The 18,920-nt window shown below is 35.1% G+C and overlaps 2 pseudogenes; one reads left to right on the top strand and one right to left on the bottom strand.

The window, feature by feature from the left end:
- Window positions 6,027-6,970, bottom strand: LOC119645675 (olfactory receptor family 4 subfamily L member 22, pseudogene; annotated as a pseudogene).
- On the top strand, window positions 6,030-6,972 carry OR4L22P (olfactory receptor family 4 subfamily L member 22, pseudogene; annotated as a pseudogene).

Raw genomic sequence — 18,920 nt, 5'->3', positions numbered from 1 at the left:
ATCCTTTTTTACTGGCATTATAAAGCCATTAAAGCCTTTTGAGATTGGGAGTGATGGGATCCTATATACACTTAAAGTTTGGTATACTTCTGTCTTCTTAAGTGGAGAACGTAATGTAGCAAAGTGAAAGCAGAGGGAATAGTTAGTGGGCTGTTTCAGGTAGTAAGCCTGAATTTTTTAAATGATACAAACAGTGAGTTTACAGAAACATTGCAAAGAGGTCTTTCAAAGGGAAATACAAAATCTAAAATTACGCAAACATCTCGGAGACCATCCTTTGATGTCTTTTATTTTATATAACAGTGTACCTTGAATATTCCCTCTTTATCCCCTTCTTCCTTTTTATGTAACTTGCCCAGCTTTAGTTTGGCCCTAGACCATGTGCCCCCAACATTTCAGCTTTATTCTGAAAAAGCCTACATTTACCATCCTTCCCAACTGGTTTGGGTAATCTAGTCTGGCCATTCAATATTGTGTTCACATTATCTTTCTAATTTCTATATTTAAGAATCCTTTTCTTTCTTGAACACATCTTCTCAAATGCCACACTACACCATGCCATACATCTATCTCCTCAGAAGAAAGATTTTTAAAAAGTTTCGTTTTCATGCAATTCTAATTGCTAGTGGCTGCATGGGTAAGTAATTTTTTTAAAAAATTCAGAGGATCAACCAGAAAGAGTGAGAAATCTACTAGCAATGTATGCTTGCGCTTTGGAAATGAGTGTGGCACCATGTTTATCATATATTTACTATCCTCAATTCCTTGTAATCTTTTCAATATTATTATAGTTGGAGACACATGGAAGACTTACATACAAGAATAAAAACAGAAAATTTCTCTAACAAATGAGCTTATCTGAAATCATGTATTGTTACTCAGTTGGCCTTTAGAATTTTATTTCCTTAAATAAATTGTTTTCCATAAAAGTTCTACTAGAGTCGCCTCCAAGATCTTCCTTTGATACTGTTGAGCCATCATGAAGTTCTACATAATAATAAAGGACTTAGTGAAACTCTAAATCTTCAGAGTGGTTCATGGCTAAACTCCACTAATTCGTCATTTATTGATTACTATTAATCATTCATTGATTACCATGGTGAAAGCTTCCCCTGCTTTCTCTCTCTGTCTCTCACTGTCTTTCTTTTTCCCTCCCTCTCTCCTTCTATGGTAAAAGAAAATTTTTCTCTATATTAAGAACTGATCTGGGGCCGGCCCGGTGGCTCAGAGGTTAAGTTCGCATGTTATGCTTCTCGGTAGCCCAGGGTTCACCGGGTGCGGACATGGCACCGCTTGGCATGCCATGCTGTGGTAGGCGTCCCATATATAAAGTAGAGGAAGATGGGCACAGATGTTAGCTCAGGGCCAGGCTTCCTCAGCAGAAAGAGGAGGATTGGCAGCAGTTAGCTCAGGGCTAATCTTCCTCAAAAAAAAACACAACAACTGGTGTATAGTCTGTGTATTTCCCCATAAGTCTTGCTCAGTGTGGACAATGTTCATTTTAATTTTACTTGAATAAATGCATTTAATTATCAAATTAATTATAAATATTCAGACTAATAAAATAGAATTAATAAAATTATAATTTCCTCAAGCCTGTCATCTATGTTGGATCCATTTTCTATAAATGTGCTCACTCTCCACCAATCAAAACACTTGAGTTAGTGCTCTCTCTGGAAAGCGCTTACTAGAGAAAGTTCACATACTTGATACACTTGGTGAATTCACAATCCATTTAAATAATGAGAGAATAAGTCCTTGCTCTGAACTCTAGGGAACACCAGCATGTTTATTTTAATAATTCCCTCTGGGGCTTGATCACTAGTTTGCATCTCACGTATGTTTCTTCTCCTTCTTTCTTTCTTTTCCTGCAAATGATTGTTATGTATGCTCATGGAGGTAAAACAAAAATAAGCAATATATATTCAGAATCTGACTGTGTCTGCATGTTTTCGAAGAGGCCACTCCTCAGCTGAATCTGGTAGGTTTAAATAGCGGTGCTAACAACATACTGCAATTGTATACTTTAATAAAAGAGGAGACATTTTACAAGGAACTTGAAAATGAATGGAAATTTTATTCTGATCATAAGCCAAGAATAAAAGATAATTTTGGTCAACTAGCATCTGGACAAATGTATGTAGTTTCAGTGAGAAGAGCCAGGCTGTGCTGGATAGATAGACACTGTTCATGGTCCTGATCTGACCAGTCAGTTTTACAGTCTGAGTTTGTGTTTCGGTGTATACACTCGGGTTAGTTTAATCCCTATGAAATAAAAAAATAATTTAGAATATGGTAAAATAATGCAAAAATTAAGTTTTTCCTTGGCTAAGTTTAGCATCTGCGGAAATCTGAAATGTAATTCAATAAAATCTCAGATCAAGAAAATGGGAAAAATTCACTTATTTTATTTTATATTAATTTTCGTATCTATGCTTTTATTTTCCAACATTGAGTATTTATTTCAACACAGAAAATACTGACAGAATACAAAGTGAGTAAATGCTTAATTTAGATCAGTGCTTTTTTTAAAATTTCCCCTCAAATTTAAACTTATTTTCTTCCTTGAAGTTATATAACCTTTTAATCAATACAATTGTTTAATTGTACTGCAAATATGTTCATTTTTGGTAATTTATCAATTTAAGGACTATTTCCTAATTTTCTAAATCCACCAGCCTTTGTTTACCTAAATTTAAAACAATTATTTTAATATTTTAAACTTCATCAATATATGAGAACAAAGCCCTTTGTGTATTTATACTATTGAGCTTTTTAAATTAAATGTATGAGTTTATTTTTTAATTAGAAAAATGTTTATAACGATCATTTTGACAACAAATCTAATTTTTCACATTCTAAACATTTTTTGAGATAAGTGAATATGACCCCTGAGTTATCTCATCCAAACATGGCTTAACATCCTCATGAAAAGGAATCATAAGAAAAAAAAAAAAAAACCTTGAGATCAATAGGAACCATATAGCCCTTATTCTTGTCAAAAAAACTATCAGTTAAACATTTCCACATACATTATTTAAGTTTCTTTGTGGAAATGACTTTATTACTGAATATAGATGCACCGTATTGAACATCCCGTATATTTTTTCCCCCTAGCAAGCAACAACAGTTGAAAAGACTGGAGTAATTGTTCATCTTTTAGTCACATGAATGGCACAGAAAGAGCTAGGCTCCCCAGCCACAGGCCATCCATCCCATTCTCAGACAATGCTCCTGCTAGAAAGAAACCAAGCCCTGACTGATTCAGTTTTATTCAATTATTTTCCATTCCTTTTCAGTTCACTGTTATTTGTATAATACATACCACTCAAAAATTTAAATCTTCCATTTGAAGTTTAACTGTGGGTTAAGTTAGGATGAACTCTTTTTCTTTTTTGTAACTCTTACCTATTTTTACCTGTGTCTGAGTAGAAAAAAATATATTTTAAAGAAATTTCATCTTTGATCATATGTACAAATTCTCACACAGAATGATTCCTTCTATCATAACAGATTTGAATCCATCTATATCTACACTTAGCTGGACCTATTTTATAAACATGCTTAACATTTTTTAAAAGCTTAAATCAATAAATTTTTTTGCTTTTAATTTTCTTATTTTACGTATTAAGCTACTTAATCACCTTTATGGTTCTCCTCAAGATTTTCTCCCATTAGTATTTTGAGACTGAAGACTGCATAGTTTTGAAAACAATTTTATAACTAACGTGTAGACCCAATTACTGCAAGAAATAGAATACCAGTGATCATGACAATAGTTCTTTATAAAGTAGACAACTAGGTAATTAAATCATTTATATTTAATAGAGAAAAATTCTTCCGTTAACACTAAGTCTTTTTTTACCAAATCTTCCATCGTAGTATTTTTCTGTGGTCCTTATCAGTTTGAGTATCCTTATAATCACCAGAAAATGCGATAATGCTAAAGACAGAATTTTGACACTGCACATACATAGCATCTATGTGTATACAATGAAATATGCAAATACATTTCATATATGTTACTCTTTAGAGTCTCATAATAATCTGTGAGGTTGAAAAGTAGGCATTATTTTATTTTCATAGAAAAATAAATCAATGTTCAAAAGAGTTAAAAGTACACTTGTCTCATAAATGTTGAGCCAGAACTAATTAAATCTTGACTTTTGGTTCAATTTTTTTCTATATTCTGATAGTTGGGCTAAACGATAACTTCTGAATATTTTGTCAACTATTGAGCCAAAAAATGAAAATTCATGCTCCAGCACTAGAAGGTGGTATCAGTACATGCATTTGTGTTTGTGTGTGGATGTGTGCACCTACGTCTGTGTCTATGATTAGCAGACATTTTGACCTGTCAAAAACACCCATAGGACATTTGGTCCATGCCAAAAGGCCCTTGACATTTGGTCATGTTCAAAATGTCCATGAGCATGTTTTGTCCATGCCAAATGGTTTTAGACAGGACCAAATATTTGATGTGGACCACAGGTCTCCATGGAAGTTTTGGTTAGGGCCAAGTGTCCTGCAAGGGTGTTTGTGTGTTTGGTGTGTTTCATTAATGTTTTTTTCTCAAAAAACAAGAAAAGAAAAAGAAAGCTGGGACCAAAAGATCTAAATCAAGACTAAAAAGTAGATAAAAGTGAGACACATTGAGTGTGAAGTGTAAAGTGCAAGTGTCAAGGATGTATGAGCAAGTATAATAGCCAATAGTCACTCTGCATACAAGTGTGACATGTCAAAGGAAAGCAATGGGTACAAAGAAGATGCGCATTTAGAACGAAGGAAACATAAGCACTGCTTGTAAAACGATTGGTGGTGGTTCAGAGAACATCTGTACACAGAATGAAAGAGACAAGAAAGAAAACTCCAATCAGGAACCCAGCAACAACAGACTCAGGAAAACATGCAAAAAGACAAAACGGTGGAGGTCAGGACCTTTGTTTAGGAACCAAAGTATGAGATACAAAGCACTACTCAAAAAAAAAAAAAAAAAAGAAGAAAGAATAAAAGAAAGAAGGAAGGAAAGCAGGTAGAGAGAGAAACCTTGACACTGAAAAACATTTATATTCTTATCCAGAAACTTCCTAGGAAGTTTACTTGATTATAATTTGGGGCGGGGGTAAGACTATATGACAGACTGAAGCCAGTTTAAAGCTTCAGGGATAAGTGAAATCACTGGTATATCTCTTTGGGATAAAAAGTAGAGGTGAGAACATAGTATAGCTAATAGAAGAAAGTTCCCTAAAGAAATCTGATGAGTGGATATACAGTTTAATTCTTATGCGCATATCTGAATATTTCAAATGAGAGAGTGGGAAAGGAGTAAAAGATTAAATACTAGGCATCAAAAAGTTACACAACTATACTCCTATCTATTTGAACTAACTCATTTGACTAATAGTCATTTGACTCTTTTACTCGTTAACCCACTGAACTCATGATTCAGGAACTCATGATACAAACAGTAAATCAATGAGGACCTTCAATCTCTGACTGCAAAATTTTACAATAAATTTCTCATATTTTGGGCCTTTTGGGCTGAAAATATGCAGTGATGTGAATGTCCCTTGTATTAATCAGTTAAAATGTATTTTTCAGAAATGTCCATCTTCTCTCTTTCTATAGAAATCAAATATTACTTTCTATATGTCCATACCTTCAAACTTATCACAGTTGCGGGGAGCCGGCCCCATGGCCGAGTGGTTAAGTTTGAGCATTCCACTTTTGTTGCCCAGAGTTTCGCTGGTTCGGATCCTGGGCATGTACATGGCACCACTCATCAGGCCATGCTGAGGCGGCATCCCATATGCCACAACTAGAAGGACCCACAACTAAAAATATGCAAATATGTACTGGGGGGATTTGGGGATAAAAAGCAGAAAAAAAAAAAAAGAAGATTGGCAACAGTTGTTAGTTCAGGTGCCAATATTTAAAAAAAAGAAATTGAAAAAAAGTTACCACAGATTATCACCCTTTCCACATCATCTTCAATTTAAAGACTTTCTGAAAACTCCTACCTAGACTACATGGATGTGATGAATAGCTCAATTGTATCTGAGTTTGTTTTGTTCAGACTCACCAACACTTGGGAACTCGAAATTTTCTTGTTTTTCATATTTTTGTTGGCCTATGCGGCAATTATGTCAGGAAACCTTCTCATTGTGGTCATCGTAACCTTTCAATCTCACCTGCACTCCACACCCATGTACTTCCTCCTTGGAAATCTCTCCTTTCTTGCTATGCATATTTCCACAATCATGACCCCTAAGATGATCACAGATGTTCTCTGAGAAAATAAAACTATTTCCTTGTGGGGCTGTATGGCTCAGATGGTCCTCCTCCACTTTTTAGGGGGCAGTGAGATGACTCTTCTCACAGTTATGGCTGCTGATCGGTACATTGCAATATGCAAACCTCTTTGCTACACAACCATCATGAACCGCCGGGTACTCATGGGCTCCGTGCTGCTGTCGTGGGCTGCTGGTTTTGTGCACATGACAATGAGGCAGATGGCCTTTACTATCACCTTGCCCTTCTGTGGCCCCAATATAGTGGACAATATTTTTGGTGAGCTTCCCCTAGTTCTAAAGCTTGCTGCACTGAGGCCTGTGTTCTGGAGTTCCTGGTAATTGCTGACAGGGACTGTTCTCTTTCCTCTGCTTCATACTCTTGCTCATTTCCTACACTGTCATTCTAGTAACTGTCCCATGGCGATCCTCTGGTGGACTCTCCAAGGCTCTGTCCACACTGTCTGCTCATATTACTGTGGTCACGTTGGTCTTTGGACCGTGTATCTTCATTTATGCTTGGCCATTTAGCAGCTCTTCAGTGGATAGATTTGTTTCTGTGTTTTATTCAGTTATCACACCCTTACTGAACTCCATTATTTACATGCTGAGGAATCAGGAGATGAAAGCAGCCATGAGTAGACTGAGAACCCAACACATCAGCTCCAGACAGACCATCTAGGCAACAATCATGATGATGAAGGTTTTTAGAGGAAAAACCCATACATGTTACATCTCAGAATAAGTTGGTATTAATTTGTTTTATTTGCAGATTTTTAAAAATATTCACGATGTATATTGAGATTATCAAACACCCTGTATGTGTATAATGTTTAATTTTATTGGAATAATAATTATTTTAATTGAAATTCAATTCAGTTGGGCTTAATATTTTTTAAATGTAGTAGAGAATCAAATAGAAAAAATGGCTCACTAAGTATAGTTAGAAACCCAGAAATGTCCAAGACTAAATTTTATTAAAGAGAAATCAAATATGAATTTGTCTATTTTCAATTAAGAATTAGAGATCTTTCAGCTAAATTCTCCAGTTGACGAAATGTGTGTAAAAATTTTATAAACTTTTCTAAACTCACAAGCACACGCAAATGGACTCACATTTTTGTTTCCTAATATGTATAAGAAATATTACTTTTATAACGAGGCAAACAGGCTACTTTCTTTGAGTAGATCGATCCAAACAGTAACTGTCATCCACTGACAAGAAACACATAGCTCTTTCTTTTTTAATTTTTATTTAGGTTTTTTTTTTTTTTTTTTTTTGAGGAAGGTTAACCCTGAGCTAACATCTGCCGCAAATCCTCCTTTTATTTTGCTGGGGAAGACTGGCCCTCAGCTATCTTCCTCTACTTTATATGCGGGATGCCTGCCACAGCACAGCTTGATAAGTGGTGCCATTCCCCACCCGGAATCTGAACCTGTGAACCCTGGGCCACCAGAGAGGAATGTGTGAACTTAACCGCTGTGTCACCCCGCCGACCTAGGTCTTTCTTAAGGAAATAGAAATCCCACCTGTCATATAAGTTACACATAGCTCATTTTACCTTATCCTTTCATTCATCTATGTGTTCACATTTGTTCTTATGTATCTCTCAAGAATCAAGTAAAAGCAGTACTGTTATGTTGGTCCTCATGGACAAAGAATAAATGAAGAAACCCTTATATATGCCCGTCGTTTACTTCACAACAAAACAGGAAGTATTCAAGCTGGTTAAGTGGCATAAAATGTACTAAATTATAAAGTTTGATATATCGTCCATGGAGATTAGAATAAAAACATTCCATGACTTTTGATATCAAATTTAACTGCTCTGTTTTTCCCAAACACTCAGTAGCCATTTTATAACTTCTATCCAATACTTTTTTTTCATTGCCTCTTAAGGAATATGTATAATACACTAACTATAGGCTAAAGACTACTTTAAACATGTATTCCTAGCCATATGTGCATGACATATTTTAGACTAAATTTTTACTTTAAAAAATGCGTCGACGAGGATAGAAACTGTCCCTCAGAAGAGTTGGGCATATTTGTATCAATTTCTCATGAACTATTTCAGTCATAGAATTGTGTAGACATTGATATAACATGTTTTGTCAAATTTCTAACATTTTTCCTCATTTATTTCAGATTCTTTTACTACAAAAGTGGATTATCAGAGGTAATAAAGACCCCTATGAAACCCTCAACTTCCAGTTATTTTTTTTTTAAAGATTTTATTTTTTCCTTTTTCTCCCCAAAGCCCCCCAGTACATAGTTGTATATTCTTCGTTGTGGGTCCTTCTAGTTGTGGCATGTGGGACGCTGCCTCAGCGTGGTCTGATGAGCAGTGCCATGTCCATTCCCAGGATTCGAACCAACGAAACACTGGGCCGCCTGCAGCGGAGAGCGCGAACTTAACCACTCGACCATGGGGCCAGTCCCTCAGTTATTTTATTATAGCAAAAATATTCACTGTCATCAACTCTATAAGTATCATTCCTTTGTCTGTTTTTAGAATTTTTTTCTCATTTTTATACACTGTGCATAAAATACATTTTGCATGTTTTTAACTTGATAGAAGTGGAACCTATATAAATGCTACTATTCTAAAATTTATCTTTATTTTTCACTCAGTTTAATATTTCAATGATTTATCTGTTTAAATATGTGCTGCTCTAGTTCATTCTCTTTCTTTTTTTCTTTTTTTTTGATGAGGAAGTTTCGCTCTAAACTAATATCTGTTGCCAACCTTCCTCTTTGCTTGAGGAGGATTATCCCTGAGCTAACATCTGTGCCAATCTTCCTCTATTTTGTATGTGGGTCGCAGCCACATTATAGCTTGATGAGAGGTGTAAGCCTCTACCCGAGATCCAAACTCACGAACCTGGTCTGCTGAAGCTGAGCACACTGAACTCAACCACTACACCACAAGGCTAGCCCACATTCTTTTTTTTATTGTGGTCAAAAACATGACGTTGTAATCGCTTTTTTAAGTGTGCAATAGTGTTAACTATATGCACTTGTTGTGCAACGCATGTCTAGAACTTTTTCATCTTGTGAAACTGAAGCACTTTATTTATTATATAACAACTCCCCCTTCTGCCTCCCCCAGCCCCTGCCAATGACCGTTCTACTTTATATTTCTAAGGTTTTGATTACTTTGGTTACCTCATATGAGTGGGTCATGAAGTATTTGTCTTTTTTGTGACCGGCTTATTGCACTTAACATAAAGTCATCAATGTTCAACCATGTTGTAGCCTATGACAGAATTTCCTTCTTTTTTAAAGCAGTACCATTCCATTGTATGCATATGCCACATTTTTTTTTTTATCCATTCATCCATTGATGTTGCTTCCACCCCTTGGCTGTTATGAATAATGCTGCAAGGAACATGGGTGTGCAAATATCTCTTTGAAATCCTGTTTTCAGTTCTTTTAGATATTTGCCCAAAAGTCAGATTGTTGTATAATATGGTAATTATGTTTTTAATTTTTTGAGGAAACTCCATGCTGTTTTCCCAGAGCAGCTGCACTGTTTTATACTTCCACTAACAATGCAAAGTTTTCCAATTTCTCCACATCTCCACATTCTCAGCAGCACTTGTTATTTTCTCTGTTTTGTTTTAGTTTTGAGAGTGGCCATCCTAACAGGTATGAGGTCATATCTCACTGTGGTTTTGATTTGCATTTCCATGATGATTAGTGATATTGAGTATTTTTTCATATGCTTGCTGGCTATTTGCATATTTTCTTTGGATAAATGTCTATTCAACTCCTTTGCCCATTTTCTCATTGAATTATTCATTTTTGTTGTTGCTAAGGTGTAGGGTATTCTAGATATTAACTCCTTCTCAGATATTTATCAGATGATTTGCAAACATTTTCCTCCCATTCTGTATGCTGCCTTTTCACTCTGTTGATTGTTTGCTTTGCTGCTGTAGGGGAGGAAGAAATATTTCTCTACTTTTCTAGGTTCTTCTGGCTGGTCTGAGAATTAAACTGACGAGAGACAGAATAGCAGGAGGAAATTAAACAAGTTTAATAACATTTATACATGGGAGAATCCCAGGAAAACTGAGTAACTTGCTAAAGTGGCTGAAGTCACCACCTTAAATACTATTTTCAGCTAAAGCAAGGGAGATTGTTGGGTGTAGTGGTTTTGGACTTTAAAAGAGAGGAAGGCAATTCACATAGAAATAGAAAAGCAAATATTTGGTAAACAAATCTTTGTCCTGTCTTTAAAAACATTGAGACATGGGGGCCGGTCCAGTGGCACAGTGGTTGAGTTTGCACATTCCACTTCAGTGGCCCAGGTTCACTGGTTTGGATCCCGGGTGCGGACATGACACTGCTTGGTAAGCTATGCTGTGGCAGGTGTCCCACATATAAAGTAGAAGAAGATGAGCACGGATGTTAACTCAGGGCCAGTCTTCCTCAGCAAAAAGAGGAGGATTGGTAGCAGATGTTAGCTCAGGGCTAATATTCCTCAGAAAAACAAAACAAAACAAAACATTGAGACATGGAGAAGACTTTGATCAAATGGGTCTTGCTACGTCCCTCCTTGTCTACACACGCCCATTTCATATTATACTATAGTTATCTATGGTGTTGGCTCCTTCCTGAAATAGGCCTTCTATCTTAAATTCTTTTAGTCAATTAGGGGCAAGGTAAAAGTTTCTCTCTTGAATCTTTTGTTATTAAAAATAATCAAGCCAAAGAGATACATTTTGGGGTGGTAAATTCTGCTCTCTTATACTGCAAAGAAGTTTTTAAGTTTGATATTTTCATATTTGTCTCTTTTTGGTTTTGCTACTTGTGCTTTCAGTAACATGTCCACCAAATAACTGCCAAATCCAATTTATTGAAGAATTTCCCCTATGTTTACTTTTCGGAGTTTTATAGTGTTAGGTCTTACACTTAGGTTTTCAATTCATTTTGAGTTAATTTATGTACATGGTGTGAGGTAAGTATCCAACTTCATCTTTTACATGCAGATATCAAGCTTTCCCAACACCATTTGTTGAATGTGGTTCATTCATTTTAATGGCCACAGAGTGTTTTATTTTACAGATACACTGAAATTTATTTAAATCTCTTCCTCTTGGGATGCATTTAGAATTTTCAAATAACTTACTGTTATAAATAACAGCTCAATGGAATATACGTGTACATGCTTCTTTGTGCACAGGTAATCATTTGTCTAGGCTATGTACCTAGAACTGGAAGGGCTGAGTTGTAGGGTATAAACATTCTAACTTTACTAGAAATGATCAAATTTTTTCCAAAGTTGTAGATATTTATACTCTATGATGAATTCTAATTTTTTCATGACTTTGAAATACAGGATTTTGTACTTTTCTTTTTAACATTTAGATGTGTATAAAAATATTTTTATTGTATTTCTTTGATTAATAATAATTGGGGCATTAATTCAAACATTCTCTTTTGTCTTTCTAGTTCATACTTTTGCTGATTTCTCTTTTGACTTCTTATCTTTTTAAACTGATTTTTATAATTATACACATACACAGGTTGCATGAATTGAAAGTATTTGGGATTATATTAACATTTTATGGTGTTCATAGATACACAAAATATAATATACTTACATGGATCAATCTTTTCCTTTAGGTTTGTGATTTTGTCTCCTTTACAATTGATAGTGTACCATATTCTTTTTCTTTTTTTATAGTTTTAAATTTCTCTTTTTCACATTTAGCTATTTAATCCAACTGGAACTTAAATTTTGCATTGGTATCTGATAGGAATCTAATTAATTTTTGTATAGATACAAACTATCATTCAAATACTGTTTATTGAGGAGCTTTTCCCTGTGATTGTAACATCACCTTTGCCGTATATCTATCAAGTATCCATGTATGCTTGGGTCTGTTTCTGGCCCCCCATCCCTTCCATTGGTCATTTTGTCTCTCAGCCACAACACTACACAATCTTAAATATAGTTACTATTTAGCATAGTGAATCTGCACTCTCAAAATATTCTACTTTAAGTATATCTCAGTTATTGTCAATTAATTCTTCCAGATTTTTTAAGATAATTCTATTTATTTTTGTTTTCTGTCCCTAAATCAATTCTTGACTGCAATTTCCTTTAAATAGTCATTCACTCTAAATGTGTTTATTTTCCTTTAAATATGCCAATTTCCTTATAAAATATGAACTTTAGTTTTATGAATGTATATGACTTAACTTACATAAATGCCATTCTATTTTGTCTCTAGTTTCCTTCATTGGACAAAATTTTTACTATTTGTATTATGATATTTATTAAAAAGTTGTCTTTTTATTCATTTTTAAAAGGTTTGTTCTGGGCCCTGCCCCATGGTTGAGTGGTTTAAAGTTCCATTCACTCTACTTCAACAACCCAGGTTCACAGGTTCGGATCCCGGGTGCAAACCTACTCCACCTGCCAGCCATGCTGTGGTGGTGTCCCACATATAAAAAGCAGAGGAAGATTGGCACAGATGTTAGCTCAGGGCAAATCTTCCTGAGAAAAAGAAGATTAAACAAATAAAAATTAGGTAAAAGTTTGTTTATATGATATCCCTCCTCAAATATAAGGTGCGAAGATACTCCTCACATTTTCTTCACTACTATCATATCATATTTTTCACATTTTGTTGTTAAATATTTCTGGAGCCCACCTTTGTATATATGGAAGGTAGGGACCCAACTTTATTTATAAATTAAATTTTATGAATTAAAAATTTTATATGAAGTAATTCCTCATTCTTCTGCTGAGAGGTTTTATTCTGTAATTAATTCAAAATACAAACACTAAAAACTGCTCCCCACCTCTCCCATCCACTTTTAGGGTGATTAGACAAAGAGGAATTGAAGCACATTTAAATTCCTTGGACATAATCTGATCACATCTTCCCAGGGAGAGATATAGGGTAGGAGGTAATATGGTTGTACTTTTATATCTGAAGCCACTAGAAGTGTTTATATATACAGACCTCTATGTTTTGTGGCTCCTTAAAAACTTTGAACACCTTCATATTTCGATAATACTACTAGAGTGACCAATAAAATTTTTTTTTGAAAAGGCTATTTCCCAACCACTCTCACTGCCTAGATACAGGTATAAGACTTAGCTTCACTTATCCAATATATCTATCTGTGGGAGACTTTTATTTGAAAATGAGTCATATAAATAATATGACAGGAAAGGATAATTCATTTTGCTGGTACCAGTAGCAACAAAAGTTGATTAATCCAATTGTTTCATAACCATAAATAAAACAACAACAACAGCAAAAGTTAATGGCCTCACAGCCAGCTGAAGACAAGAGAAGAAAGCTCTAAAAATCTCTCTAACTTCCCTAGTGGGTCTAACTTCATCTGTGATGTTCAAACTATCATTGATGCTAAAAGACAAAACTATCACAAAAGACTTTTTTGTGAAACATTATTCCCTTGACAGACAGAATTCTCATTAGAATCATCTACTGTGGATTCCCAGGATTTTCCAGCACTAATTGGCCACTACCTCATCATAACAGAAACTATACTAGGAAGTCCCCAGGTTGGAGTTTGTATGTCTTAGTGACTTGTTCCTTCTTAAGGAACTATGAATTCAGAAGTCTCCTGGCCATCTAGATATTTTCCCATCTGAACTCATTGCCGATAACTGCTTCTGAACTGGTAAGTAAAAGAGACATTGCAGACGTAATAAAGTGAATGTATTTGCGTCTTACAGATCACACAAAATAGCAAATATTAACTGAATTTGTTACAATCCATCCTGAAAAGGCACAGTCTTGGGTTTGAGAAGCTGTGTCAGAGATTCTGGAAAATGAGCCAGAAAAAGAACTGAACTCACAGTTATGAAAATTAAGTAAGATGATTTATGTGAATTTCCTAATACAGAGTCTGGCAAAAGGCAGACCTCAACAAATGATTGCATTTATTCTCATTGAGAAAATGTTGAGCCTCCATTGTATGCCAGGCACTGCTAGGTGTTAAAATAACAATAAATAAATCAAAGAACACACAATCTTGGAAGGAAGACAGAAATATTTAGGAATAACTGTATCGCAAGTTACAAGGGCAGTACTGTGTGAACACAGAAGAGAAGCATCAATTCTGATTCAGTTTTTAGGAAAATATCTATTGAGAATGCATTATTTGATTTAGACATTGAGAATAAACAGAAGGTATAAGAAAGTCAAGAGGATTCATTTATGTAGATGTATGCATTTCTTCTTAATAGGAAATTAAATTTCTTTTCTAGAAGCCTTTGTAAAGAGAGCAAGGTTGCTACTAAATTAAAACTATTAAAATAAACAGCCAATTCTCAATAATCCATGCTGATTTAAGAAAATCTAAGCATGCTTATGCCTAAACAGGTAGCCGTATTTGGGGTTTGGTTTTGGTGATGTTGCTTAGGCTCTAACCAGTTCCAGGAAAGAAATTGCTAGAGTTTCTGATCTTTGAGCTCTGCCTGAGAGGCTGGAAAACATAAAAAAGAACTTAGAAAATATAAATATGTGTTAGACAAAAATACAGACCTCTGCTGCACTACTGTTAGAACCTGCATAAATCCCAGAAATGAGGAGATGACTTGAGTTCAGCTTTACTCCAGTGACCCCACCTGGAATTACCTCTATTTCTCTGTACCTAGGCTCTCATTTACTGTGTGATCTGCTCGGCAGCCCTGTCCAATTCCTTTCCCCATTGGGAAGCACAAAAATTCAATACTCACTTTCTTTTCATTGTAAACTGGGTTGGAAAACAAAGGAAAGAAATACAGCTTTGGAAAGACTGGCTAGGTCAAAGTAAGGAAAAGAATTTGAACTTTACTGTTTATCAGAGGAATGAGGAAAGCAATGGGAGGTAAGGAGTCAACAGAACAGCAATGCAATGTTTGTAATGGGCGGCAGGAGGTGGCGGAAGTTATTGGGAGTGGAGAAGACCTCGTGGGAAAAGGGATTGAGGAATCCTGAAAGGTGACAAGTGTTAGTGTCTTCTTCTGGAACTATGAATTCAGAAATAAAGTGTTAATTCCTGCCTTTTTCTTTTTTCTCTTGATATCTATAGAACAGATGCTCTTGAGGGACTGAGCAGGGTCACCTAAATTGACCAGAAGCAGATGGCAGAGTCAGTGCTCTCACTTCACAAAGCTATCCAGAAAGGATGTTAGATCAGGAAAGTAAACTCCTTTTTGACAAAGAAAGCACACATCCATTAGCCTCTCTGCTCTGGAAATCTGTAGTTCCTGTCCCAGAGTTTACAGAGGACTGAAACACATTCAAAAGGCAGGTGAGTAGATTGAAGCCAGCGCTTCATGCATGTTACTGATCAGCCCTAAACAGTGTGCTCCAAGTCATGGTGGGGGCCATCGGGTCAGAAAGCAGGAAAGCACCAGTATCCTAAAGTAAGACCAGCAAGTTAATTAAAGCTTTAGCACCCAGACCAGTAGCTGAAGTAAACTGAAGATCAGCAACCTAAATTCAGAGAAGACCAGAGCACCAGGCATTGAATTGAAATAATTCTTTTCCTAGAGAATGTTTACAAAATATTTCTGCGGTGGCAAGACATGGCAGGCTGGAGTAGGTGAGTTTGTTGTTCTGATGTGGGAAGTATAGGGAAAGAGGCAACATCCTAACTTTATTAGTGTTTCCCTGAATTTCAAAGTGTTTCAGGTAAGAAACAAATGCATGAAAACTTTCAAGTTCATGGCTGAAAATATGAATACTATGATAGAATGATGAAAAAATTCTTAAGGTTCTATTATGCAAAACTGCTGCAGTGACGCAGGGATTTTCAGTCGTTGTCCAACGGTACTCTAGTAAACTATCAAACGCAGATTAATGTTAAAAGTATATTTTTTGATGCCGCTAATGAAACACTGTCATAGTGAAGGCTAAGGCTTAAGGCTAAGACTATACTTTAGAGTACAATATAACTTGTTGTAAGAAGAACAGAGTAGTAGCATAATATTAATTCCATGACAAAGAACGATCACATATAAACTAGTTCAAGCAATAGTTTTCCCTGAGGGCAGCAGAAAGTTCTACTCAAAGAGCAATACAATATGGGAAAATGACTGAGTGTGCTAGTGTGATAATAAGGCAACTTTTTCAACTATCAAAAAATTTCCTTTCTTTACTATTTTTTTTAATCGAGGCAAACTTTGCATACAACATTGTGTAAGTTTCAGGTGTACAACTTTATAATTCGACAATTGTACACACTACAAAGTGATCATAACCGTAAGTTTAGTTACCATCCATCACCATACAATTGACCTTCTTCTCTCATTTTGCCCACCCCTCAACACCTTCCCCTCTGGTAATCACCAATCTGTCCTCTGTAACTATGAGTTTGTTTTTATTTTGTTTTGTTTGTTCATGTGTCTTGTTTTTTAAATTCCACATATAAGTGAAATCATACAGTATTCATCTTTTTCCACCTGACTCATTTCACTTAGCATAATATCCTCAAGGCCTATCCATGTTGTCAAAATGGTAAGATTTCGTTCTATTTTATGGCTGAGTAGTATTCCATTGTGTGTGTGTAATGTATATGTTACATTTTCTTGATCCGTTCATCCATAAATGGACACTTAAATTGTTTCCATGTCTTGGCCATTGTTGATAATGCTGCAATGAACATGGGGGTGCATGTATCTTTTCAAATTGGTGTTTTTATATTCTTTGGATAAATACTCAGAAGTGGAACAGCTGGGTCATATGGTATTTCCATTTTCAATTTTTTGAGGCATCTGTCTACTGTTTTCCACAGTGGCTGCACCAATTTATGTTCCCATCAATGGTATACAAGGGTTCCCTTTTCTCTATATCTTCTCCAACACTTATTATTTCTTGTTTTTTAGATAATAGCCCTTCTAACAGGTATGAGGCGATATCTCATTGTGGTTTTGATTTGCATTTCCCTGATAATTAGTGTTGTTGAACACCTTTTCATGTGCCTGTTGGCCATCTGTATGTCTTTGGAAAAATATCTGTTTAGTTGCTCTTCCCATTTTATAATCAGATTGTTTTTTTTGTTGTTGAGTTGCATGAGTTCTTTATATATTTTGGATATGAACATCTTATCAGATATGTGATTTGCAAATATCTTCTCCCAATTGTGAGGTTGTCTTTTCATTTTTTTTTTGATGGTTTCCCTTGTTGGGCAGAAGCTTTTTAGTTTGATGTAGTCCCATTGGTTTATTTTTGCTTCTGTTTCCCTTGCCTTTGGAGACAGACCTGTAAAAAAAAAAAAAAAAATGTCAAGGAGCTTACTCTCTATATGTTCTTCTAGGAGTTTTCTGGTTTCAGGTCTTTCATTCAAGTCTTTAATCCATTTTTGAGTTAATATGATATAAAAAAGTGGTCTGGTTTCATTTTGTTGCATGTGATTCTCCAGTTTTCCCAAGACCATTGATTGAAGAGACTATTTTTTCTCCATTGTATATTATTGACTCCTTTGTCGTAAATTAATTGACTATATATGTGTGCGTTTATTTCTGGGCTCTCTATTTTGTTCCATTGACCTATGTGTCTGTTTTTTAACGCCAATACCATCCTGTTTTGATTACTATAGATAGCATTGTAGCATAGTTCGAAATCAGGGAGCATGAAACCTCCAGCTTTGTTTTGTTTCTCCTCAAGATTTCTTTGGCTATTTGGGGTCTTTTGGTTCCAAATAGTTAAATACAGTATATTATTCAGCTACTCTCTATAGGGGAGTATTTCTTTTCCCTTCCCACCATTCTTTGACACCTAAACGGTGGTAAAATAAGTGTTCACAGATAGGTTTTTATATGCTGTCACCTTTATTTCCATGGGATAGACTACCAAATGTAGTCAAAGTATCCTTTGCCCTTTAATGGGTAGTACCAAATTTATTTTAAAAAAAATCTATAGTAACATGAATGTCCTTTTCATCACATCCTCATCAAATGTGACTGTTACTTTTCTTTTAGTGTTTATCAGTTAGATAAGAAGTGATATCTCGTTGTATTATTTTGCATTTTTCAGACTACTAATGAGATCATGAATTTTCCCACAGGTCTATTGGTTATTTAGAATTACTGTTCCATGAAATGCCTATTCATATTGGTTTTCTAAATTTTCGACGGCTTCCTTTAAAAAAAAACACTTAAGAACAATTCTTTCCAGATTGTGGATATTAATATGGTATCTGTTGTACGTTTTGAAATCGTTTATTCATTCAAGCTTTTGCCTTTTTACTATTTTATTATATCATTTACCACTTTTAAGCAGATTGTGAGGTATATCTATATTTTCCCTTATAGTTTCTGGGTTTTCTATCTTCCTTTTAGAAATCTTACAAACCCTAAAAATTTTTTCAAAATTTTCTTCTTGACTGATAATAATTTTACTTTTTAATTTTTATATGTGGTCTACCTGGAATTATTTCCACATAGAATAAAGTAAGAAAAAATTTTGCTTTCATCCAGGTAAATAGTTTCTGTCACAATTGAGGTGTGACCATGAGTAAAAAGATAAATATGGCAGGAAATACTTTCCAAAGCTGCAATTCAATGACCAGATTCCCAGAAAGAATCTCAACATGAAGTCTCCAAGGTTTCCCAGAAGATAGAAGATTATAGCCAAAGAATTTTAGGAAAGAAA

The sequence above is a fragment of the Equus caballus genome, chromosome 1 (assembly GCF_041296265.1).
Source record: "Equus caballus isolate H_3958 breed thoroughbred chromosome 1, TB-T2T, whole genome shotgun sequence".
NCBI classification, from domain to species: Eukaryota; Metazoa; Chordata; class Mammalia; order Perissodactyla; family Equidae; genus Equus; species Equus caballus.
This window is presented reverse-complemented; position numbering and strand designations above follow the sequence as displayed.